Source organism: Equus caballus, chromosome 18 (genome assembly GCF_041296265.1).
Source record: "Equus caballus isolate H_3958 breed thoroughbred chromosome 18, TB-T2T, whole genome shotgun sequence".
Lineage (NCBI taxonomy): Eukaryota > Metazoa > Chordata > Mammalia > Perissodactyla > Equidae > Equus > Equus caballus.
Window position 1 is genome coordinate 58,538,624 of NC_091701.1, and position 27,365 is coordinate 58,565,988.

General features: G+C 36.0%; 1 protein-coding gene and 1 long non-coding RNA gene across 14 annotated transcripts in view; one reads left to right on the forward strand and one right to left on the reverse strand.

Annotated features, from left to right (window-relative positions):
• Positions 1 to 27,365, reverse strand: part of ZNF385B (zinc finger protein 385B) — a 383,440-nt gene that overhangs the window by 324,800 nt on the left and 31,275 nt on the right. For 2 of the 13 annotated variants that reach the window (XM_070241353.1, XM_005601613.4), the window contains exon 1: positions 21,067 to 21,327. The exons of 8 other annotated variants lie outside the window; for them this stretch is intronic. The gene's annotated coding sequence lies outside the window, so the exon portion shown is untranslated. Of the gene's footprint in view, positions 1 to 21,066; positions 21,328 to 23,523; positions 23,759 to 27,365 lie in introns of those variants that run through there. 3 more of the 13 variants (XM_070241351.1, XM_070241354.1, XM_070241350.1) reach the window with 3 other exon arrangements.
• On the forward strand, positions 17,389 to 26,273 carry LOC138918677 (uncharacterized). Its single transcript, XR_011428298.1, has 2 exons — positions 17,389 to 17,473; positions 26,028 to 26,273. It is a non-coding gene; the product is annotated as an uncharacterized lncRNA (long non-coding RNA).

Genomic DNA, 27,365 nt, shown 5'->3' on the forward strand with positions numbered 1-27,365 from the left:
CCTAAGTATCATTATTAACTTGTGTATTTTAACATATCTGATGTGTTTCAATCAATTACAGATACTATTTTAATTGATGATCAAATTATTCTATCTTTGGTTAGTAAAAGCTGTTCAAATTGACTCCTAAATCCTTTTTACACAAACCTAGCCATCTCTATAGGTTCCTTGCTTTCCACCTCATCTTTTATTTTCTGCCTCAGCCCAGGTTAGAGAATCAACCATTTCTCCAAGGACTCTAGCTCCTTTTGGGGGAAATGTCATTTAGATACCACAGTCTGCTTGCTAGGGGTGTTCATGGCTATGCATTGTTAAGCCTTTTCAGTGGACAGAGCTGGGAAATAATTTTTTTTAAAATAAAACACATCACAGATTCATAAGGATATTGTAATTCAGATCCAGGACTAGAGGGTTTCTATTAACCACATTCATCTTCACTGATCCTCATCTTTATTTTTCTTCTCCCATGTCCAAAATTCCAGTTCTCAAAGAAACCAACATAATTACTTATCTGTTTTATCTCATATACCAGTCTCAGGATCACAATATGATTACTACCTCCAACAATATATTTATAGTAAATAACTTAAATTCTTTTTGTATTTCTTTTGTTCTTAGGGTGTATGCCTCTAAGTATATATATAGTGAAATCACCATGGTTTAAAGTTTTAAGTTCTTTTCTATGTGGTTATATCACCAATTTGTTACATAGTTAGGTTTCTTGTTTCACTTGCTTTTGACCTTTAGGAATTGCTTTTTACATTTAATTCTGTTTTATAATTATTTAAAATATTTACTTGCTCCAAATTCATATTTACAAAAAAGGTATATTCAGGGAATTCTAATTTATCTACTTGTCTTCATCTTCCCTTATAAGAATCATATTTTATATTTAATAGTTTACCCATTCTATTTTTAATATAAGCAAATACGCCTCCTTAGAAGAATGACAATGGTAGTAGGCTGTACGTACATTTGTCCATCCTCTTTATTTCAGTCAATAGTTCCTGCCTCATATAACTTTCATATATTATACTATAACAATTGCTTATGCTGCCTAAGACGGTGCAATGATTATCAGACATTGCTGTTACCCACGCAACATTCAGCAATGTAGTCTAATGAAGAAAGATCCCACTTCATGTCAAAAGACCCACTAATGATTAGTTTTTTTTTTTTTAAATTTCTTTTTCTGCTTTATCTCCCCAACCCCCACCCTGTACACAGTTGCATATCTTAGTTGCAGGTCTTTCTAGTTGTGGGATGTGGGACGCCGCCTCAACGTGGCCTGACGAGTGGTGCCATATCCATGCCCAGGATCCGAACCCTGGGCCGCAGCAGTGGAGCGCACGAACTTAACCACTCAGCCACGGAGCCAGCCCCCTAATGATTAGTTTTAAAGCATACCTTACACTTTTATTTAAGGTGTCAGTGTTAAAAAGGAGCAATCATAAAGCTCTTTCTCTTAAAAGTTGGCTGTTTCTTTTAGAGTCAATGTTGTATTCTTTTATGTGAAAATCTGCTGAAAATCTGTATATGATTTTTCTTCTCCCCTTTAGGCATTTGTAAGAGCAAATATCCCACTAATTAAAATCCTGATATATCTGTAAAGAGCTCTAGAGTGCACCTAAGTTATTTTTCTTTTTACCAGGCTCTTGTTTGTAGAAACTTTATAATGGAAAAATTTGGAGCCAGAAGAACTAAATAGAAATCTTAGCAAAGTGGCTAACTAGCATGATGACTTTAGACAAGTCACTTCACTTCTTAGAACTTCAGTTTTCTCATCAGTCAAGAGGAGATAATAATGCCAAAGCCAGAGTGTTGTTGTGAGAAAGAAACAGTTATTTGAATGCAACATATAAACCCCACAGCACTCTGCAAATGTAAGGCATAATAAACAGGGAATTAAATGGCTGGTTTACTCAAATCCAATCTTAAAGCTTTAATTTGTTTGTTTAAAACGATGGCAACAGCCGACTATGAATGAGAGCTTTACAATCATCCAAGCTGCCGTCTGGAAGCTGACTTTTTGCATGAACAGAACTCAGTTATAAATATCTGTCTTTGGATTTGACATTCAATTCTGAGATGAATCGAACATGCTTCAGAATGTTAATCTGACATCCAAGAGCTAAAACTCTGAAAGTACATAAAACATTTTGGAAAAAAAGGCAACCTGTTAATCTCAAGCGACTTTTAATTCCAACTCTGATTATTCAATGTAGAAAATACATCTTCAGATAGAAATTCATTTCTGAAAATTCACCTCGAAAGCTTTTACGTAATCTAAGTTGGAGAGAAAAATGCATCTATATTTTATGTTAAGGGAAAATAAAACACTGAAATTTATCACTTTTTCTCTTGAAACTTTTTAAACTGATATAAATTTCATTAAAGAAAGAATATTATACTATGTAACCTTTTAAATGTGATTCAACAAATAATAAAGCAACAGGAATAAATAAGAGATTTATGTCACTGCATTAAAAATCAACTATGTTCATGGTTGCCTTTTTTGGCCATTCAAACCATACTCACTAAAATTGTTCCTTCTTGCCAATGAACTCTGAGTATGGTTCCTGTTTGTAATTGAAGCTTAAGAAATCTGCTTCTCTGCTTGCTTTTAAACAGAAATCTGCTTTAGAGAGTGCACGTTGAAGGGATATATCTAAGTTCATGTGTAAAAATAAAAAGCAATACCGTATACAAATTTTTTAGCTCTAAATTTCATAGTTGCCCATTATTTTCTTCTTTCTACTTAAATCCTGCACGCTGCCAAGAGTTACATGTCTATTTCACCAATCCACTTATGAACCATGAACGGCTCACTGCAGGAGGGAGGCCAGGGGATTCTAGTTATGTAAGTTTTCAAATACACCCAAAAGCAGTGAGAACAGGTCAACGAGCTTCCACATTTCCATTACCCAGATTTAACAATATCTAAAACTTGCCACAGTTACATCGTCTTCCCTTTATTGCTTTTTAAAGCAAATTTCAGACTTGAGGCACACTTCAACACGCATTCTAAAATGGACACACATTTTCTTACACAACCACAAAGTCATTTCGCCATAACAAAATTGCCAATGGTTCCTTGATTTCATCTCTTACCCAGTTCATAATCAAAATTTCCCAATTGCTTCAAAATAGTCACCTGTTGGTATGTTCAGATTAGGATCCAAACAAAGTCTACACATTCCATCACATCTCCAAAGCCTGTTTTCATCCAGAAATGTGCCTCCTCTGCTTTCCTCCATCCCACTGACATGGGGTTTCTCTTGTGGGAGAAACCCTCCCTTTCTTTAAAATACACATTCCTTAAGTGCCTATTTCTTGCCAGGTGCTTTTGTATTTATTATCTAATTTAACCTCCAAATATCCTCAGGAGGTAATGTGGCAGATACGGGGACTTGTCTACCAAAATCTGAGCTTTCTCTCCATGGTATGAAATTGTTGCTGGGAAGCAGCTTCCCACAGATGCCTTACCAAGGAGTGATCATCTGAGCCAGGTGGGTCAAGTCTTTAGTTTTAGCATTTCCCAGAGCTTTAGACCAAGTTTCTCTTGGCCTGGACTAGAGATTGGGCCCAATGAAAAAATGCCCTCAGTAACGTCCCCTCACCTAAGGAGGTGCTCCCTGCAAGGGAATTTTTGGGCATATTGGTTGATAGACACATCCTCCCAAGACAAAGTTCCTAACTCCCTTCTCTCTGCTAAGATGCTGTGTCACATTTCTGTTATATCACTTCTCATAATTTAATTGTAATCATATCTGCCTTCAACCCACTACATGGTAAATTCCAACAGGCTAGAAAATCTCCCTTATTCAACTTTGAATCTCCAGGCTTTAGCACAGTGCCTAGTATATAACAATTTTTGGAAAGAAAAGAAATGAAATGAATTGGTTACACATCCCACTTTTAGAATATGTTTAAGAGGCAGGTGTACCATTTATCCGAGAGGAAGCCCTCTAATGCACTCGCGACAAAATCACAGCATTAGAGAGGAACGGAGGCATGGAAAGCGGGGATACACAAAATTTATGAAGGAAACAAAGGGAAAGGGTGGTGGGGGGAAAGAGTCGAAGGGAAAATTTTATACTTTCACAGAGGAAATGTCTCTGAAATACTAAAACATAAAGCAACCCAAACTGTAGTTAATAAGAGGCCACGGATCCTCTGCTTTGTCTTTGCACAGGGACATCTCTGGCTGATTCATGGTTAAGCCATTTTTCAGTATTACCAGGGTTGAGATAACACAATTCAAATCAATGTTTAACAGTCTTTATTGTTTAGAAAGTCAAACACAAATCCTTTACACTTCGGCTTTAGTACATTTCTTCTTATTCCATTATGAGAGGTGAGCAGCTGGCTGCCATGCTAAGCAGATCTCTTTATATACTCTGAGACCCTCCAAATACGCACTGCTTATTCCAATCTTTAAAATATGCAGCTCTCTTCACACCCTTCCTTATGCATCCTGTTAGGAATGCTGCTTTATGTAATTCATCATTTTAAATCATCCATTTTTGCTACATTCCTTAACTTCACTCTCCCCAAGCCTCTTCTGTTAACGTCTCCAGTTCAATTTACTACATTAACTTCATCCCCTCTCAAATTGACATTCTGCTTTCCACATCTTAACAGAAGGGCTTATTTTAGAATAATAATTTACCTTATATTTCATTTCTTGTTTTGAAGTGTCCAATGATAAAATTAAAACAGTCCCAATCAAAATCATGAAACCAACCTGAAAACAGCCTCCATATGTCTTGGGAAGATTCGTCTTCCTGAAGATGTGCTGATGAATGTTTAGCACAAATTAAACCTCACAAAATCATTCCTTAATTGTTTCTACAAGTGTTCCATAGTGTGTTCTGCCATCATGTCACCTCTGATACTTGGGAATGGTAGAGCCGTTCTGAAGCAGAATGATATCAATTCTAACAACCCTGCTTACAACTTACAAATCTGGGAAACACTTCTGGGAGGTGAAGTGACTGGTTCTGGGAAAAGAGTCCAGCAAGAGTGTTTTCCACAATACAATGCTGCTTATTATAACGTTTGTTATACTACTTTCATTCACTACTACCCAAGTTTTGACAGATAAACCTAGTGGTAAAATAGAGCTAAAATGAAAATGCCTTCTTTAGCCTTAGAAATTAATGGTAAATAACAACGACAACAGTACAATAGCTAACCCATGCACTCACTACGTGCTGGTACTATTATAAATACTTTACACATGCTAACTCACTCAATTTTTAGAACACTTTCGTGAGGTATACAAGAGTATACCTCACATGGTACACACGATACAAGGTGTGTGACCATGTGCAAGTTACTTAACCTATCTGTACCTCAGTTTCCTTGTCCAGAAAATTGAGATAATAGTAGTCCCTACTTCATAGGGTTGTTATGAGGAAAAGAAATAATTCATGCAAAGAGCTCCAAGATGTGCCTGGCGCAGAGTGAACACTTGATGAATTTTAGCTATTATTTTCTTATTAGTTCTAACACACCCTATCAATTTTATCTCTTATAACTGCACAGCACAAAACTTCTATCCACACATATTATGCTCTTTCATATCTCTATTGTTACCCTCTGCCTGGATCATCTTTCCCCTAATTCCCTCCAGGAAAGGCTTCTCATCCCTCGAAGTTCTGCATAAATTTTCTTTTTTCAGCAATGCCCTCTCTGGTTGATAGTCTCCAGAGAGGGCGTCCAACAATTTCTCTGGCCCTTTATGCTTATACAACTCCTCATGCCAAGGGTGGGCAATGCAATGCCCTCCCACTGAATCTGGGCTGGCTTTGGGACCGGTTTGGGCCACAGAATGTGGTAGAAGTGCATTCTGGAACTCTCAAACCCAGGCCTTTACTTCCTGCTCTTGGAACCCAGTCACCATGCTATAAGAAGCCCATGCCACACAGAGCCATTACATAGGGGGGAACCAAGGAGCACTGGTTGACAGCCTAAGTTGAGCTCCCTGCTGACGCCAGTGCAAACCCTCAGCCACATAAATGAGCCATCTTGGATGGTCCAGCACAGTCAAGCTCCAGAAGACTGCAGCCCTAGGCATCACCAGGTACCCAGTTGAGCTTAGTCAGCCCGTAGAAACATAAGAGATAATAAAATAATAAAATGATACTGGCTTGAAATGATAATAAAATGGTCGCAAGCCGCTATGTTTTGGTTGTTTTATTACAGCGGTAATGCAGGTTGTCTATTACAGCAATACCAAAACATCATACACAAGACCCTCGAACAGCGTAAGTCTTTCTTGGGCTAAGCTCTCACAATTCTGTTCTGTAATTTAACAAATTGTATTGTAATTATTGATTTTTATGTCTGTCTCCTTTACTGAGAGTCTCAAGACTAGTAACTATGCACTTAAGGAAAAAAAAATTCAGAATAAATTCCAAGAATAGGTAGAACAAAGGTGTAACAAACTAGAAAAATTCAGAAATCACCTTCAGCCCATGATCTTGGCAATCCCTAACCCTTTGTAGATTTGAAGTAAGTTATAGAAAGGGTAGGATTGTCACCCCAAAACAATGATCGGATGAATTAATATTATCATTTCTATCTAGATCTCTATTTACATGCCACCTTCTTCTGATAATTGAGAGAAAGAGAGAGAAGATAAAAACAAACGAAACAGAGAAAGTGCCCAAAGTTAGCCAAGATTGTTTTGCTTGTTTATTTCTATAAGAAGATCAAGACAGAGATAGAATTTCTTCTATTAGCCAGCACAATTTTTTAGAGGCTGCCTCACAGAGTGGTTATAAATGTGCACTCTGGAGTCAGGAGGCCTGGGTCTTAATTTCAGCTTCACAGTGTGGGCTTGCATCCCACCTACACATTTGGGTGGCAACTCACTTAACTTGCCTGTGCCTCAGTCTCCTTATGGATAAAATGGAGATAATGAGAGTACCCATTGCACAGGCCCCTGTGAAGGATTAAATGAGTCAATATGTGTAAAGCTCATAGCATGGTGCCTGACAATCAGCAAGACTGGTTAGCTGATGCTGCTTTTCCTCCTGCTCCGCCTCCTCCTTTTACTATCATAAAGACATAGTAATGAAGACAGTGTCATTTTAGAGCACAGAAAGACAAAGAGGCCACTGGAACTAGACAGTAAATAGTACTTGACAATCAGCTCTCTAACCTATGCTAGACACAAAATAAATTCCTCAGAAAATTTTGCTTATAAAGCACAAAAACTTCATAACATTTTAAAGAAAAAATATATAGGAGAATGTCTTTAATAGCTTGGTTTGTGAGGGGAAAAAGCCATAAAGCGGATACAAAAAGGACAAATCATTAAGGAAATGATTGTTAAATTTGACCACACTAAATTTTTAAAATTCTGTGGAAACAAACAAACAAAAAATACCATAAACAAAGTTAAAGGACAAGCCAGGCACTGGGAAAAGAAATTTGTCAGGATTAGTGCCCAAAAAATACAAAGAACTCCTACTAATCAATAATAAAAAGCAAATAACCCGATACAAAATGGGCAAGATGATAAACAAGCTCACACAATGGAAATGCAAATGGTTAATAACATAATTCAACAAAACTCCAGGATAATATGCCCCTTAATTAAAAAAAATAGGATATTACCTGCTTTGTAATTGGCTCCTAGTCCTCTGCCTGGACCCTGAGCTAAAGTTATCTTCTGAATAGGAAGAGGAGGATGTGAGTGAATCAGGGAGATGAGAGGAGAAAGTTAGGTCCCCCAATCTCTAGAATTTTTCCATCCCAATCTTTCAAGATCAGGCTGATTGGAGCCATTAACTTTTCAGTAAGGTAACCTAACATTCTTATAATAATTGAATTCTTTGAATCCCACTTGTTATGGGAATACCATGTTTTGCTGATGTTTTACAAGAAGAAGAAGAAGAAGAAGAAGAAGAAGAAGAAAAACATCATCGTCTTAGTAAAGGCTGGACATAGCTATGGGAGATTCTTACATATTGGAACAGCCCCTTGAGGTAGGTTTGATTATTATCCCCATTTTGCCAATGAGCTACAAAATGGTGATGAGCCCAAGGTCACCTAGAAGAGTCAGGATCCAACATCTGGCTCTTAACCACGTGTTATTATTGCCTCTAAACATACGACATAGGAAAAGATGCTCAATCTCACTAATAATCAGGGAAATCCAAAACTACAACATACCATTTCACACCATATACAGAACGACAAACATTTACTCGACTGACAACAAAGAGCACTATGAGAATGTGGAGCAATGGTAACCTATAATCTTCTTGAGGGCTTAGAAATTGCTACAAACACTTTCAGGGGCATTTGCTAATATCTACTAAAATGGAAGATGTACATTCTCTATGCTGCAGCAGTTTCACTTTTAAATAAATAGGTAGAGAAAATATTTGCCAAGAAAATAAGTAGAGAAATGTTGATTTCAAACATATTTGTAACAGTAAAAAATATGTATTTAATAGCATAGATAAATTCCCACAAATGAAAGGCTATATAAATCTGGTATAGTCATAAAATGGAATACTATTCAGCAGTTGATATGAATAAATTGGAACAACTAGCTTCATAATAGATGAATCCTAAAATAATAGTATCAAATTAAGAAGTGAGTTGAAGGATGACACAACTGGCTACCATTTATATAAAGTTAAACAACATGAAAAAAGAGCATATATATTCTTCAATGACATGTGAGTGTATAGTAAAGTGCACAATCATGGAGCTGATAAACACCACATTCCAAGGCATGGCCACCTCTAGAGAGAAACGCATGAAGCAAGGGCACACGGGAACTTTAACTGTATCTGTAAAGTAGTGCTGGCTTTCAAAAAAACATAACTAAGGCAAATATGTTGAGATTTAATGAAACTGGGTGGCAGGTGCATGGTGGTAAGCTAGTTTGTATACTTGTCTCTACACTTAAAGTATCTCATAATAAAAATATAAAAACAAATGAAATGTGGCGTGCCAGAGAATATTCCAAAAATAAACAACAAAGGAGGCGATTTACATATATTTCATCAAAATCCTTTTCTGAGAAATGCATTGCTTTACAGGAGCATCTGTTGCTCTGAGTCTAGGTCTTTAATTTTGATGGGCCCTCCCTCCCTTTAGAGATTTGACAAAATAAATTGTTTTTCCCACAGTAATGACATTTACGGTTTTACATAAAACAACAAAGTAAGAGAAATCTCAAAACACAAATTATGATTAACAGGAAAATAAAATTAGGGGCCAAATGTTTATGAAAATATCAGCAATATGTTTGTCCTCACCTGGCAAAATATGCTGCAGGACAGTTAACAGCAGGTGAAATACAAAAATAAAATATGTTTTTACCACCTTATTAGAGAGCGTTGGTAGTTTCTACTCTATGCAGAAGAGAAAACACTCAGGGTTAATGATTTTGATTCAGGTGGATAACTTCAAGCTATGATTAAAGCCTCTGGAATATCAAAAGATAAAAGCTCAGGGACAAGAAAAGTCACTTCGTGTCCGACTATGAGTTCACTGGTCCGTTACTCTGTGCATTCTTATCCCGCCACCTAAGTTCCAGAATAAACAGTGATCTAGTTACAAATTCTAAGATTCAGGGATAGGGAAGAACAGATCAAGAAGTATGTCATGAAGACAACTCAAGATTTCGGAAAAACTCTCTTTTCTATCTTTGCATTTCTTGCGATTGAATTATCCCCATTCCCTTTATAGTTTATTCAAAATCATATGTCTTGGTGTTCACATGCTGACACCGTAACACCACACTTAAGCTAAGTCATTAGTGGCAATCTAAACTACATGAAATGTGGCCAAAACAAAAAATATACATAAAAAACACAAGAGCAATCAAACTGCAAAGCACAGAGTTCAATTTAGTCTTATTTTACACTGAAGGCTAAAAAATTTAATTATATTATATCCCAGACTAGTACAGATGGAAGTTGTTTAAAAAAGCATAGACATAAAATCTGGAAGTATCAGTAAAGGAAGATGTGGGGGGAAAAATACAAATTTGTCACAGAAAGTTTGGAAAACCTAACAATCAGGAGCCATTTACAACATGAGCAAAGAATCCATCATATCTGAGTAACTCACAAGAATGCTACAGTGTTTACGATGATTCATAGCCATGGCCTGGAATTTTCAAGAAAAAAGTACATGACATTTATTCAGTATACATTGATTTAGAAGTATAAGAAACGAATTTTAAGCTCCTGATTCTAAAATTCATCTGGAAAAACAAGTATGTAGGAATTTCTGAAAAAAATAAGAAGGGGATTTGTCCTATCAGTATTAAGACACAGTGTAATGAAATAATAATTAAAAGAGTAAGATAACGTCACAAGAAGAGACAATCAGACTAATGGAACAGAATTGTCTCCAAACGCATAGTAGGAAATAGAAGTTAGTGATCTTCGACAAGGGCAGCATCAGCAATCAATAAATAATTATCTAATAAACGATACTGAAACACTTGCTCACCTATTTGGAACGCTAGCCATTGAGGGGAATTTATATTCCCAACTCAAACTATACATTAAATCAATTTCAGAAAGGAAGACTTAAAAAAAACTTTAACAAAAGGTCTCCATTTATTTAATGGAGGGAGGACTTGAAGTAAAAAGAAAAATGTTCAAAAAAAGAAAAGCATATTTTTTCAAAATGTAAATATCTTTTTAAAAATAATTATAAAAGTAATATGTGGGAAATTCAGAAATCTTAAAATGCATGAAAATGAAATAAGAAAGCTTGCTGATTTCGTTACATTTTAGAGTATATTCTTCATTTTTTGTTATGCTAAAACTAAGCTCATATATATATATATATATATGAGCTTTTCTTTTTTATTATTACATAAATGGGATCATGGTTGCTTTGTAATCTAAAATCTTCAATTTCTTTATTAAGCAGAAGTTTCCATGTTAATAGATACTGATGGACATTGTTATCATCATTATTCAATGACTGAACTATATCTTATTTCATGAAAAGGTACCTTTTGGAATTAAAAACAAACAAAAACTTTCTCTTTCAACTACCTGACTTCAAAAGCCAATTTTGGAAGTCTTCTTTGGTTTCTCTTTTAGATTTAATAATTTAAAAACTCCTTAGATTAATGGGTGACTCTGGCTCAGTAGAGTCACTCATGTTCTAAAAAGTGCTGAGAAGCAAAGAGCATTTATATATTTCCATATATTATCTCTATGCATTTATTTTACTTTCTTTGAAAACTAGCGAAGTTGGATTTTTTAAGTATTTATTAGTCATTGGTGTTTCTTCTTTTCTAAGTTATCCCTTCATGTTCTTTGATCAAAATCCGACTTGGAAATATTTTCTTTATTGATTTGTAAGAGATCTCCACTATAATGTTTACAAATCTAATAGTTTTCATATATGTTATAAATAATTGTACCTGCTTGTCATTTGTGTTTTAACTTTATTAATTTTCTCCTGTGGGGAAGGTTTCAAATTTAGTCACATTTTTAAACAGTTACCTTTATGGTTTCTACCTTTATTGTCATGCTTAGAAAGATCATCACTATCCCATGATTATGTAAATATCCAATTAAACACTTTCATATGATCCTACGCTTTGTTTGTTTTTTAAATATTCGAGTGGTCAGCCTACTTGAAATTTAGTTTGGTTTGAGGTATGAGACAGAATTCTAACAATGTTTGCCCCCAAATTTGGACATTTGTCCCCAGTGAATGAAATACCTTGAATATACGCCAAATTCTTAGACCTTCTTGGGTTGTTTTGGGCTTACCATTCTGCCATTTATTTAATTAATTAAATTATAAATTGGTCATTTGACTACCTAAAACTTTTGAAGCATAAAAGTAAAAGGCAACTAATTAGAAAAACTCATTACAGAAAATATGAGAGACAAATGGTTGATAGCATTAAGATGATAAATCATACAAGTCAACAAGAAACTACCAAAACTCCAATGGAGGGCAGGGAAAATGGGGCAGGACATGAGCAGAAAAATCATAAAGAAGAAAAAATATGTCTAATGTAAACATTAAAAAGTGATTTTCATCTCTCTAGTAATCAAATAAATCTAAGTTTAAGAAATGAGATAACACTTATTAAACTGCCCAATTAGCAAAGATTGTTTCATAAAATAATAGTTCTTAAAAAGTTCTCAAAGTTGAAAAGGATCTAAGAGGCACTCTTACACTTCCCAGTAAATGGACAGAATCATTTTTTAAAACGACTTGACAGTATCTAACAAGAATCATAAAGTCGTGTCTATCTTTTGATTCAGCAGTTTCCTTTAGACTCCAGCCTAGAAAATAATCTGAAATGTAGTAAAAGATTTATGTACGAAGGTATTTACCCTAGTTTTATTTATACACAAAATAGAAGCTAGGTAAAAATCCAATAAAATCATGAATATATAAATCATAGCACAACTACAGTATGCAATATTCTAGCTATTTAAAACAGCTATTTCCAAAACTGTTTAATGGCATGTAGAAAGTCTTATGATATAACGTTTGGCAAAAAAACAAGGAGGATTTAAAAAGTCTATATATAGTTGGATCCTAATCAGTCAAAACACATGTAGAAAAAAAACTGAAAATAAACACATAACGATCATCTCTGAGAAATGGGATTATGGGTGTTTATCATTTTCTTCATCCTTCATTTCCTTATTTCCAAAGTACATTACAACATGTCTCCATTGTTTTTATGAGCTAGATGGGAATATAAATTTGAGAATAGCCCGTGTTTTTAAGATGGGAAAATTATAAACAAACACATTTATGAGCTGTAAGAAGCAAAAGAGAGAGGGGAGGATGAAGGCTTAAAATAAAGGAATGTTTGCTTCAAGAGCCTGAGGGGAAAGGGCATGAGCAGCACGTGGATAGGCTTGCTCAGGAGGATAGCTCCCCTTTGAGACTTGTGGGGAGGAAGTACCAGATAGGGGCAAATACAGATAGCTTTATAAGCAGGAAATGGGGTTGGAACATTCACGGAGTTCACAAATATTCACTTTCACTACCTAAGTCAAGCATAAGTCAAGCTCATAAGCTGAGACTGAAATGGGTGGAGAGTGATTAGGGAACTTGAGAAGAATGATAACGATTACGAAAAGGGGATGGGAGAGGGAGCTAATTAAAAGTAGCACAGAGAACTGTCCTGGTATTTCTGTAAATACATATGGGATCATGAAATCATTTAGTTCTGGGGACCAAATGCAGTTACCATCTTGTTTATCAGAGAACAATCCTATTAACATGTCGGTGCCATATCTTGATTGATTGCATGAGTAATTGATTGAGGTTTTTTGATTCATTTAACACCATTTAAGCCCGTAACCAGGTCAATTCACAGTCCTCATATTATTTGACACTTTATCAGTATACGATACATTTAGGAATCCCTTATTCTTAAAAATTAGAATTCATTTGTTTCTAGAACACCACTCTCCCTTGATACTTCTACTGCGCTGGGTAAACGTTATAAACTTCTTCGCTGGTGCCCCTTCATCTATCAGATTATAAATATTAAAGTGCTCCAAGGCTCAGTCTTTGTGCTTCTTCCCTAGACTCATTCACAAGGTGATTTCATTAAGGCTCTTGGCTTCAAATACCTTTTGTACACTGACAATTTACATATATATTACACACACTCACACAGTGGTAGTCTCCATCTTTCACCTGAACTCCAAACTCATATAGAACTGCCTACTCTACTTAAATGTTTATCAAATTGTCCACAAGCAAACCTTAAACTGCTCCTCATCCCCAAATTACTTATCCTATTTAACTAAATGGAAACTCCATTCATTTAGTTTTTAGGCTGAAAACCGAGAAGTCATCGTTAATAAGTCTCCATCTCTCCTATCCTTTTCTAATACAGCTGCAAATCCTGTTTACTCTATTTTCAAAACACACCAGGATCTGATCTCTTCTCACCACTTTCCTTCCAGGTCAAGCCACAGCCATCTCTCACCTGGAATGTTGTGGTCCCCCAAGGAGCCTCCTCCCTCATTTCTTACTCCCACAGTCTGTTCTCTCCACAGAAACCAGAGGGATTCATTTTTTTTTAAAGTCAAATCAGATTACTTGCCTGCGCATAACATTCTAATAACTTCCCATTTCACTCAGAGTAAAATCCAAAGTCCTTATGCATCCATAAAGCCCAAAGGGTCTGGCCCCTGCATTGCTCGACCTTGAGTCTTCCACATTTCTCCCCTTCACTCAATACAACAAGCATCTTTCTGCTTCTCAGCTTCAGGGCATTTGCACTTGCTCTTCCTTCTGTTTAGAGCACTCTTTCCCCAGATTAACTCAGGAGTCCTACATCAACTCTGAGAAGGAAGGCCTTTATTTATTTATTTTAATGTATTTTTCCATAGCATATATCCTCATCTCATATATTAATATGTTTGTATATTTGTAAATTTTCCCACCCAAATATAAGCCCCACAGCCAGACACTTTTCTGTTTTGTTCACTTTGATAGTCCCAGGACCTCGGCATCTGCCTGCTATGTAGTAGATGCTCATAAATATCTGCTGAATGAAGAGTGAATGAAATATTTTTCAGTACCAATTACGTACCAGTTTACTGTACTGGGTGCTGGAATAGGAAATTAAGCATTTTGCTCTGAAAATTTCTATGTAGCTCGGGGTTCTTAACCATAAATAATAGAAACTAATCTGGACTATCTATTTTAAAAAGGAAGTTATTGGTACAGTCAACGGGGGTTTCCCAGTCTGATTAGGGAAGGAGGGAGGCAGAGAGCAAGAGGAGCTTTCTTCTGCTTAGGTTTCCATATGGGAGACAAAGAAGGTCTCTAAAGACTCTACTAAGTAGGGGCCTCACCAAATAGAAGTTCAGTGTTTGTCCTAGGCGCATTTTCCAAATGTTTCTTCTCTAAGTAGCAAGACCAAGAAAGCAACCAAACAAAATATCTATCTAAATAAAAGCCCACAATCGTTTTTTTTTTTTTTTTTTTTTTTGCTGAGGAAGATTTGTCTTGAGCTAACATCTGCTGCCAATCTTCCTCTTTTTGTATGTGATCTGTGACCACAGCATGGCCACCAACAGGCGAGTGGTGTAGGTCCACGATCAGGAACTGAAGCCAGGCTGCCGGAGCAGAGCACACTGAACTTAATCACCAGGCCACGGGGGCTGGCCTGTAAAAGCCAAAAAGTTTTAAATATGAAGGTTCAGAAATATTAATGGTACTCTTCTGGATATAATACAGTATATTCTAATTGCCATTCTCTCATTTCATTTCAATTTTTACAAGAAAGCCACCAATAGATGTGGTGTAATTTATGGAAGATTCTTTTTCCTTTCTCTTCTTTATTAGCAACAAAATCCCAAAAGTATGATTTCCAGATTCTCCTAAGAAACATGAGCATACGATGTGTCCCAGACGGTGCTTTCCAATCTTTTACATACAAAAAGGAAGCTTTCACTGTGAAGAACAGTGGGCATTTTCAACTCTGTGGAAAGCACTAGAATGACACATATCTGTCCTTATACATTCACAAGCCAAAACTCTCAATTTCAAAATGGCAAGTCAACTGCCCACCTTCATATTCAGTCTTCTACTAAAATACTAAATTTTATTAATCTTCTGTTGCATATTATTTCTTAATTAGTCAATTATCATAATCAATAGAGCAAATAATAACAAGTGGCACAAAGAGACACAGAAAGAACATTTATCTGCAATATGGCAAAATAGTGTTTCTTGAATCTCATGATATATTCTTTGCCAACTTCTCATCTGACCCTGTTGACTCAACAAATGTATGAAAGGCAATTTTCTCGTCTACTTACATAATCTCCTCAACATTCACTTTCGCATATAAAAGCAGAATAAGTTCATGAAGTTCTTTCTCTTAAACTACATGCAAATAATAAAAATGAGTCAGTATCAAAATCAACCTCACTCCAAATGCAATCACATAAAATAATTGGTCTGAGTCACCCACCTCTAAGTCAAAGATCAAGAGAATATATACCAAAGACAAAAAAGTCAGAAGTTGGCTACAAAACAGTGGTGAGAAAAAGAAAGTTTAACTGTGTATGTGTAGGCATTACCCTGTGTGTGTGTGCATGTGTGAATGTGTGCACGTGTGCGTTGACATGAATGGGTCACATGTCATGTGTGTGTGTGCCAGCATTGGTATGTGGACATGTTAGCCTGATCAAGAGTGTGTGTGTGTGTGTGTGTTTTGGTCTGAGCAAAAAAGAGTGTGTGTGTGTATGTGTATTCACCAGAGCAAGAAAAAGTACGTGTTTGTGTTTGAGGAAGCAAACGTGCATGGGAGGGAAGGAGAGGATTGTATAGGTGTGTGACAGACAAAATGAGCGTGAGTGTGAATGTGTATTGCGCATGTGTGTGTGTGAGCATGTAACAGGCAGGAAGAACTAGAGCTTTTCTTTCCCTGCATACTGTGAAATGGGAATGTTTTCTAAAAAATTATGAAAACAGCGACAGTTTATTAAAACTTGCCTTTCCTACATAAGAGCAGGTACCTCTAAATGTCTTAATTAAACTCAATAGAAATTAGGTGTGAAAAATATCCTAAAACGATTTAGCAGCAGGGCATGGAGAATTCAGTCGATTTAACGTTATCGCTTTATGTTAACAGAATGTGATTTTTCTTCCAGTTTAAAATAACCTGATATAATGAATTATTTTTTCCTTCACTAAATGGCTCTCTAAATCAGTATTGCAATTGATTAATGTCTCTTGATTAAACATCACTTTATTTTAAATTAGGGTTTAACAGATAATTTCTGGTCACAATTAAATCTCTTGCTAGTGTGTTAGTGTTATACATAAACATGAAATACACCCTTGCCAGAAATGTTTCAACTTTTAAAACTAATTACCATGAAGCATTGACACAGCATGCTGGATTATAACTTCATTTTAATTTTTATAACACACTCTGCCTTGCTCTCCAGAGCTGACTGGGTGGGAATGCATCACGAATAGGTCAACAGAAAGGACAGAAATGTTCTCGTCTTCAATGCCGGCCCTAATGCTCATCAGATTTCATAAACCCCAAGATAAACCTGGGAGAGGATAAAATTCATCCAAGGGAGCTGCTCTTCCCCAAAGTTCCAGTTCCAAAAGCCTCTTCATCAGGTGGAAAGTAACAAAGGCAGGTTCTCTTTTTAGAACTCAGCTAATATTTCAGTGTGTTTGCTGTCAGCATCTCCTAGATACGTGTGCCTAAATATATGTACATTTATAAACACACACACACGCATCCACACGCAAAAATTTGTTCCACAATCTAATGCCACCTTGCTTTATTTTTCTAAATCAAAGTCTATCTCTGAGTATCCATTTGCCACTGGAATCTTTAAGTGCCTAGAACACAGTGGTCTCCCTTGTGACATCACCTCCCCATCCGCCATATCATCCATCCATCGCTCACAGGTCCTGTCACCTCCTAGGATCCTCCATGGGAGTGGAGGTGAGCCCCTGCCACTCTGCTCTCTGTTTAATAACCCTGCAACTCTAGGTGGGACTTTTCCACCTTTTTCAAGTCTTGAAACCCCGTTCCCTCTTGGGCAACCCAATCTAATGCCCCCCCAGAGAATAAACCCCAAAAGTTCTTTAGTTTTCTCCTTGGAGAGGGGAGTGAAATGCAAGATGCTCAGACTCAAAAAGTAATTGGCCTCTTCTTCCTGGGTGGAATGGAAAATAGGTACACTTTAGTCAACAGCAGGCAAAATTGCTGAGATTCTATTAATACACTATTTCTGCCTGTGTTTAAAGACTTTCTGGACACTCTGTAGTATATGAATTGTCCTTTTTTCAGACTAACAATTGGACATATTCCTCCAGGTATGTCTCTAGAAAAGGTGTCTAGAGGTTAAAAAAATGTACTTAGAATATTTTTTAAAAATGTAACTAGCATATTGTTGAAAATAAGTTTATCTGATGTTTCCAGACTTTCCAAATGTCCTGAGAGTGTGTATATATGTACATGTATGTGTATGTGAATGTGTGTGTGTGTGTAGGTAAGTCTATATATCATTCAAAATTTTCCATTGATGTGTTTTCCTGAGCTGTAACAGCTTTTTTTAAATAAAAGTTTCAAACTTTTTTATAATAGTTATTTAAAAATCTCTTTTCCAGTTTACTCTGTGGCTTTGGTTTTGTTAATGAGAACTGACATGCAGATTTCATCAAGATTTTCAAGTATATCTGCCTCAAGTTATACAGGGTATTGGCATAACTTTTAATCTCTTCTGACTGTGGCCATAGTCCTTTTCTCACTCTAAAATGTACTTATTTGCATTTCTCTCTCTCTTTCTCTTTTTATTCCATTTACCAAACGTTTATTTCATTGTTTGGTTTTAAACTATACTTTATTCATCAGTTCTACTGTTTTCCTGTTTTCTAACATTAAATTGCTGTTTTGTTTTTATTATTAACTTATTTTTACTCCTTAAGTTCCGTTTATGTTTGTTATTCTGTTTCAGGATTTTTTTTTCCTCCCAAATACCAAGAGTTGAATGTTTCACTCATTTATTTTCAAACTTTATTTTTAAAAAATAAAATCTCTTAGGGTTATGAATTTATCTATAAATACATTTTTGGCTGCAAAGTATAACTTTGATTGCAATTTTCTTCTTTAATTGCTTTCTTAAAAGTCTTTCGTGGTATTTTTTATTTCCTCTTTCACCTGGGGGGAATGTCTGTTTTTTCCTGTGAAGATCGTAAGCCTGGAAAAGAGTTTTGTGTATGGGGGCTCTATCTAAGTCATTAAAACCCTAACGATGTTACTAGCTATTGGTAACTCTCAGTTTATCACTGCATGCCTCTTTTCCGTATTTCTATCCTAGACACAAATACAACACCTCCTACTCACTCTCTCCAGTCCAACCTATCAAAACTAACAGAAGATTTCAAATGGAACGTTTAGCAAAAGTTTCCTACAAAACATTTTTTTCCTTTTTCTACTCAAAAGTACTTCTTGAAGGAAAGACTGGTTCTCTCTGGGAAGTCCTTGCACGGGGCTGGGGAGTGGGCACAAATCCCCAGTGGTCAGAGCGCAGCTCATTCCCTCTCCCTCTGGCACGCCCTCCCTCTCTGTACACCCATCCACACCATTTTTTAGGCAGTAATTGCAAACTGAGTCATTTGGGCAACCAAGGAGATCCTTATAATTGAAATTCTTTAAACTCATTTAGTATCAGAAATGCTCATGTTAATCATTTAAAATATCCTGTTAGACATTTGGGTTTCCTCCAACTAAGGAAGATGAAGTGGTTCAGGAGGCTGGGAACAGGGAAAGGGCTGCTGAGAAAATAAGTAAAGGCTCCAACTCAGACTTCAGCTATTTTTACACTTTATACCCCTTTGTTCAAAAACCACACATGAAACTAAAAACAATACTCTTGCTAAATGACTTCTACTTTTCGTGAGAACATTTCACAGTTTCACAAGCGATTCTTCAGACCTCTGACAGAGCTCAAAACAAGAAGCAATCTTAAGATGTCATTCCTTATCTAGCCATTTTACTAAGATGTACTTTACCCAAGATAGACTAAATGACAACCTGTTTTCCCCCTTGGTACGTGTCAGATAAACTAGCATTCCCAGTTCGGCCTTGACTAGAGTTCTTTCAGAAATGATTAATGATATATTCCAAGCAGAAGTCCCCAAGGAAAACATCTTCTCTTAATTCTTATTATTCTAATGAAATGGTATAGCTCATCATTCATTAATCTGTCTGGAGTGACAAAATAGGCTGCAAGCAAAATAAAAAGTGCCTCTATCACGTCCAAAAAGACAAAGCTGAGATAATTCATTAGCGAGAACATATGCTTAAAATTCACTGTGTTGCTGAATCATACAAGGTTTCCTGTAAAAAAGTAACAGCAACACATACATTATATTCCCCTTTTTTGAGGAAAATGGTTACCTCCAAAGAAGCCTACAGAATTCTTATGGAGTAATTAAAATTCTTGGTTTTCCATGAAAGAAAATTTCCTACGTGATAAATTTCTAAAACATATTGTCCTGAGGTAATGAGGTAAAGAAAAGCCGAGCGAGCACAGTGACTTACAAAGCACAGTGGGAAAGGGTGGTTACTGGGTTTTTGTCCTCCTCCTGATTTCTTATGCCTCCTCTTCAAAGATAGGCATGTGCCTGTCACTCCCATTAACCACGCATTTTGCAAGTGTGAGGCCATTCCACAGTTTATAGTTAAATTAACAGAGTTTAGTGCACCCCTTTTCTCAAAACTAGCTTTTAACTAAAGGTAATAGACTAACATGTAAAACCAATTTCTTCTGGCAAAGTACTTTAAAGTTCAACAATAGCATAAAGGTAATAATGATGAAAACTGTACTATTCTCTCTGACTCAGGACAATCCTAATCATCAGCAGCAGCAACTTAGACCAGTGATCAGGAGAGCTTGGTGGAGTCCTGCACTCATGGAAGGTGCCACTCCCAAGCCACGAAGGACATTTGTGCTCTGAATCCCATCTCCACATCCTGAACCTAACTTCCCTAGACTTTAGAACTTAAATCTGTACCCAAGGCTGGCATGTGAATACCATTTGGCTATAAAAATAGGACAGAGCGAATCTAGATGTCTCCTCTTGAAGCTAAAAGCTAAGATCTCAGATCATCAAGGGTTAAAAAATTAAGTCATTTGAATACCTTTTCCATTCTAAAGAATTATTCTCTTGCACGCAAAAATGAACACATCAAAACAGGAATTCTTGGCTTATGGGAGTACGCCATTCATTACATATACGGCATAATTCCAGTCTTAGACTTTTTGTAAAAATATTCTGAAAAATGGGCTACGAAGATATTAAAGTTCTGTTAGTGATTATATAACCTTGGAGACTGTGAGGGGAAAAAAGCAGGTTTCGGCCTGTGTATGGAAAATTTCCTCTACAGATGGGTTCTCTCAATTTGGGAAGGAAATAAAAAAAGTAATACAAATATCTAGTGTTCAAGAGCTCAAAATTCATAATGAATCAAAAGGTAACTTTGCACTTGGTCATACAGTCCTAGCCAGAGAAATATTCCCATTTACTAACCTCGATTCCATAAGCGAGATGAAGTAGTTGAGGTAATGAGAGGGAGACTCACTCTTCTGCTTGGATCGTGTCCCCACACATAAGTTCTTCAGTTTCCATAAAATGCTGGATAGAATTGCTATGCTCTATTACACAGGTGCAGGGCAAGTCTCACAACTGGTGAATTTTAAGTATACATAAAAAGATGCTTGCTTTAACAAGGCAAGTTTACTTTTATATCCACTTATCTCTTCCAGGCCACCCAAGGCCACAAAGCTGAGTTCATTTTTAACTACTTCTTGGCTTTTTGTCAAAATTTGGTTCACTATCAAGTGTGTCTGTAACATTTTCCTTAACACTCCTTTCTCTTTGTTCCCATGTTTCTCTTTGTACAGAGCATTCTGACTTGGACAGTTTTTCTTGCATTTTTACTGTTCATCCTGTCTCTATCTCCCTAACCCAACACCCAGGCTTGAAGACCTTCCTATATCAATCATAGAAATAGCAAGCCATTCCTCTTCTCAAATAATGGTTCTCAAATATTTGCATATCAAATGGTTTGCAATTATTTTTAAATCTTGTTTGAGTTAGGAAGTCTTTGGCTGCAAGTAACCGAAACACCAACTCAAAGGCTTAAACAATAAAAGTTAGTTTTAGAAAAAGCAAGAGAAGTTATTGGTTCATGTATCCAAAAACTCCAGTGACAAGATTGGCTTGATCCAGCAGCTGAACAATGTCACCAAGACTATCTTTGCACCATCCCTTGGACCGTAGGTGTTGTAATCGCCCTAAGGCTTGTTTCGATCTTCAGATGACCTGCAGTACCTTCTCAAGCTACAGCTTCAATTACTTTCAATAGGAAAGTCATGACCTATTTTCTCAGTAGCTTAATTAAAATGCCAGTATCCAGTCTAGTTGTATACGTCTGGACCACATGACCATCACTAAAAAAGATCACTGAGGCTAAGGGGATGGGAAACACTGATTGCTTAAGCCAATCAGGGCTCTTTCGGAGCTGAAGGAGAGGTCTTTGTTACCTGAGCTTCATGATCAGGAAATTTGGAATACAGTATTTGAAAGAGAGAAGGGATGCTTGGGAGTCAACCAACAAAGGTTGACTACAAAACTAAATCCTTGATATTTATGAGGTTATGATTCGTCTGCACTTTCTCTTCCTTATAACCTCCCACACAGAATATTGTAGCATTCTCTATATAGCAGGTGCAATCTGAACGATGATATTAGTAAAACACAAACATACAGAGAATACATGCTGAATATATGCTTGCTGGACCAACTCAACACATTTGGGAATCACAAGATGAGAAGAAAATAAAATTTATGAATCATATTTAAACAAATTTGTCATTCAAAAAACTCATTGTGACCAAAGACCCATGTTTTGCTTTTTGCATTATTGTTTTTTCACTTCTAAAGCACCACACATTTTGAATTACACTTGGAAAGAACATTTGCTTCTCTAATATTTTAATTGTGATTTTATAAATTTCCTGGAGGATAAAAATAAAAGTTAAAAATATGACTTTTAAATAAGGTAGCCATACATACTGGTATACCCAGAAGATTCCTGGTTTGTGCCTGTTGTCTCTAGGTTAACTATTAATAACACTCACTTTCACTCTCAAGAGAGTCCTGCTTTGGACAATAAATAATATGGTCAGTCTAATTTAAATAAATGTCAAACACCTATATTATATTCTAAAAGAAATTTGAGACATGAATACTACCTAATTAAATAAAAGTAAAGTTAAATAGGCATACTTTTTCATGAGTAAAAAAAATAGTTCAATTTATCATGTTGTAAAACGGAGAGCATCACTTCTAAAGTCTGAAAGAAAACTCATTTGAAGCCCCAGCTGTTGTGCTTTAGGGATGTGGATTAAAGCTCATCATTATCTTTCTGTTAATACCCTTCCCTGGACCAATCAGTGGTTGGATGGTATTTACAGACCCTGGACACTGAGCTGACCTGAATGGCCTTTATATTGCAATACAATCAGATTATGTCTAATCTAAATGCGGCATGTCCTTTGTAGAACAGACAAATCCTAATCCCCCATTTACAAAAGCAAAGACAGTCCAGTCTCTGATGGCTATCTTTTTTTTTTAAATTTTTAAGTAACAGACATTAAAATAAATTTTAAATTCACTCAGTCTAAATTTAATGTAAAAATAACTATTTGGAGGTTTTGAGCTGTGGGTAAAGCACTTTTTTGATAGTTTAAAATACGTTATTACAAAAACACAATTCTTTTCCTTCTAAAGAATACAGGTTGACAAAATAAACTACTCGCACTATTCTAAAAGAATAAAGTCAAGCTTTAAAAGCATCTCATTTCCTGTTTTCTAAATTACTTGAGAGTTTATCTTGAAGCTCAGATTAGTTAGCTGTGCCTATACTTTATCAGTTAAGCTGTAATAATATTTTAAAGCAAAAGTCCCCACAAGACGACTCACCAAACCATTCTGGAATGAGCCTTCCTGCCTTTTGCCATTTCCTTACACTGTTGTCAAGTCCTGCTTCACCATGAGCCTTTGAGATTGGGTGCCATTTTCAAGGACGTGAGGGGGTGAAGTATGGTTGGTGGCAACACTTCCTCCCCTCCTTAGCTCATGGCCTTCACCACCCGCCAGCCCCAACTTTCTTCTCTTTCATTGCCATCCCCGTCCTCCCAGGACCCTAGAATTCACTGTCAGTATTCTGATGTCATCTCCTTCCTCAGCTCTGCAGGCTTCAGTGAGACTAAATTTGGAGGATCCTCCTTTTTAAAGTTTACATCATCTCTTTGAGCCACATGACCCGGAAATGAGAGTCTAAAATTAGAAGAGAATAGATAGATAAAGAAATAACTGAAGTACGAAAAACAGCTATCCAAAATGTAGCTACCACCCTCACATGTGACAGAGTTTGGGGTTTGGAATTGTCAAGCAGAAATGAAGTTCAATGTTCAAATGAATTAAGGGAGAAATTTTTCTAAAGGCGTTAGGAAGGGAAAGAGCATATCCGTAAAGACTGATAAAGACAGCTCTGTAAAGCCACAAATAAAACAACAACAAAACAAGCAAGGGCTTTGATGCACTCATGGGTTTTCTTCAGGGAAGGATGTGGAAGGCAGGCTCGTTAGCAACAACAAAAAGATGACACTTCTACTCTAACTCGATGACTGATTTCATTCCTGTTAAAATACTCAGAGGCCACTTTCCCCGGCCCCATCCATCTCTATGAAGCAAAGGGCTCTATTGATAGTTCTGCTGAGAAGTAAAAATATGCCTGAGAGGTGCCTTGAAAACATTTAGCACCCTCCCTTAAAGCAGGGGCTCGGTAGCAAAATATGCCTCCACAATGCACACAATGCATCTGCATCCAAAATGAACTGGTGTGGGGTTTTTTTAAAATTTGCTTTGTAAATTATCCAGGATAAAATTCTTACCTAGATTCCTCTCACTGCCTAGCATCTACCCACAAAATATACACTAAAAATAAATATCAACTGCTCTTGCATCTATAAGTAATGTATAAGAAAGGTAAATTTGAAGCTAAAAATTCATAAGGCATATATCAAAGACAAATTTAGTTGACTTCGTGTTTATGTGTCAATTCAAAACATTCAAATCCTTCATGCATTCAACACTTAGTAAGTTCCTACCGTGTTCTAAGTACTCCAGCAGACAGAAGACAAATACCTTTAATGATGTGAAAACCAAACAGAAAGAAATATAATTATTTAAGGAGATAAAATGATATAGCATACTATAAGAGATGCATAAATTCTTCAAGCTGCCCTCAGTTTACTAACAACTCACCGTGTGCCAGATACTGTGTTAAGCACTGCGGATACGGCAGTCAAAATGCGTAAATATACATAACGGCACGTATGTCATTTTAAGAAAATGATAATTCAGTGGGATATGAGTGTTTCATATTTATATTTTTGTAAATATAAATAATTTATTGAAATATACAATTTTGACATGCAAAAGATAAACAATAATTCACAGTATTAAATAATATTAAATATTCTTTAAAAACGAACCCTAAACACATCTTATAACCAGAATGGCTCCACATTACCTAGCCTCCTATAAATTAACTGCTGCCTATTAAATGCTGCCTTTATTGGGGCTGAAGTGGATGTAAATATTGCCTTTCTCATAGCATGTTATTAAAACACAACATATACACATACAAGCAAAAATCATAAGTAGGCAATCTATGAATTGTCATAAAGTGAACATACCCCATGTGACCAGCATTAAATCAAGAAACAGAATCTTATCCAAACCCCAGAAACAAACTCAAGCCCCCTTCTAATCATTTCCCACCTCAAGGGTAACCACGATCTGGCTTCTAACACCATGAATTAGATTTGCCTGTTTTTAAACTTCCTAAAAGTGGAATTATGCAGTATTTATCCTTTTGTGAGTTTTATCCACGTTGTTGTATGTGTTTGTGAATCATTCATTTTCATTTCTCTATAGTATTCTATTGTATGAATATATAACAATTCATTTATCATGTCTCCTGTAAATTGACATTTGAGTATTTTCCAGTTAAGTCCATTACAAATGATCCTGCTATGAACATCCTGTGTTTGAGGACATAGCTATACTTACTTGTGGAACTGCTAGGTCCGCCTTATTTACTGTTTCTTTGTAGCATTGATACTTTCAAACAGAGAGCAAATGTAACACAGGAATATGTGGGAAGCCACAGAAGAATACAGGAGGTAAAAATACATCTTGCAAAGAACAGCTGGACCAAAATTTAAACACTGTTTATTAAATTGTTTATTAATTCTTTCACCATGAGTCCACCATATCACATATCATTTAGGGATAATGGCTTTTTTTTTTTTCAGAAACTCTTTATTGAAAGTACAACGTGAACCCACTTCTGCTTTGTACCTTGATTAAATAAAACTTAAAAAAGAATAAATCTTTTATTCAATTTTATCTTTCAGATAATTTGCTTCAACATTAAGCAAACCATCATACTGTGAGTGGCTACATTACTGCTAACAAGAATGTACCAAGAGTATCTAAAAGGAAACATTTAGAGAAGAAACAGCTCTTGGTTTTCATGAAGCTTGAGAGTTTTAAAAATACAAATCACTTCAGGAAGAACTTTCCTTTAAACAAACCTATGTAACCAAATCACTGGCAACTGTATTTCTGAAAATATTTAATAAGACTTGCATGATTTGAAATACATGGGTTTTATGGATTGCCTGGGCTCTGTGCCTGGAAATTCTCCCAGGGATCATCTCACGTTTTTATTCCTAAGATCAACAATGTTGGCAGATGTTAAGGCTTGTTAGCCAAATATAGTGATTTAAAAAGAGAGAGAGGGAGGGAGACAGACAAACAGACAGATACAGACAGAAAGAAAGGAAAGAAGGAAGGAAGGGAGTCAAGCATTTTAACAATCCTCCAAACCGTAACTCAAAGGATAGGATAGATAAAGGAGAACTCGTAAAGGAGTGGAAGCGCTTGAACAATACTACACAAAACATTTTATCGAGTGACTAGGTTTTAGTTAAGAAATACAACCAGATCTAAATCCTACGCACCATTCTACAGTCTTTCCAAATCATTCTAAAATATAATAAAAGAACAAATGTCAAAATGCTTCACTGATAAACAATTCCATGTTCCTCCTAATATTTCTCCACATAGTTGAAGAGACTTTGTTCACTGAAAAAGCATTAAATATTCTCCCAGATCTTCAGTGATTAAAATATCTCTTTATAATTGCCTTCAGGAATAACGTTAATTCATTTACTAGAGGAAAATTAAATAAACTGACAGCTGGACATCCACATGCTAAAAAATGAATCTAGACAGTAACTTTACATCTTTCACAAAAACTAACTCAAAATGGATCAGAGACATAAATGTAAAACAGAAAACTATAAAACTTCTAGAAGATAACACAGGAGAAAATCTCAATGACCTTGGATTGGACAGTGAGTTTTTTGATACCACACGCAAAGCATGATCCATGGAAGAAAAATTTATTAAGTGGAGCTTCATTGAAATTAAAAACTTCAGCTCTGTAAAGACAGCGTTAAGAAAATAAAAAGACCAGCCACAGATTGGGAGAAAATCTTTGCAAAACATATCTCATGTCCAAAATATACAAAGAACTCTCAAAACTCAACAATAAGAAAAGAAACAACCCAATTTAAAAAGGGCAAAACATCTGAATAGACACCTGACCAAAGAAGATATACAAATGGCAAACAAGCATATGAAAAGATGATCAATATCATCTTTCTTTAAGGATATGCAAATTAAAA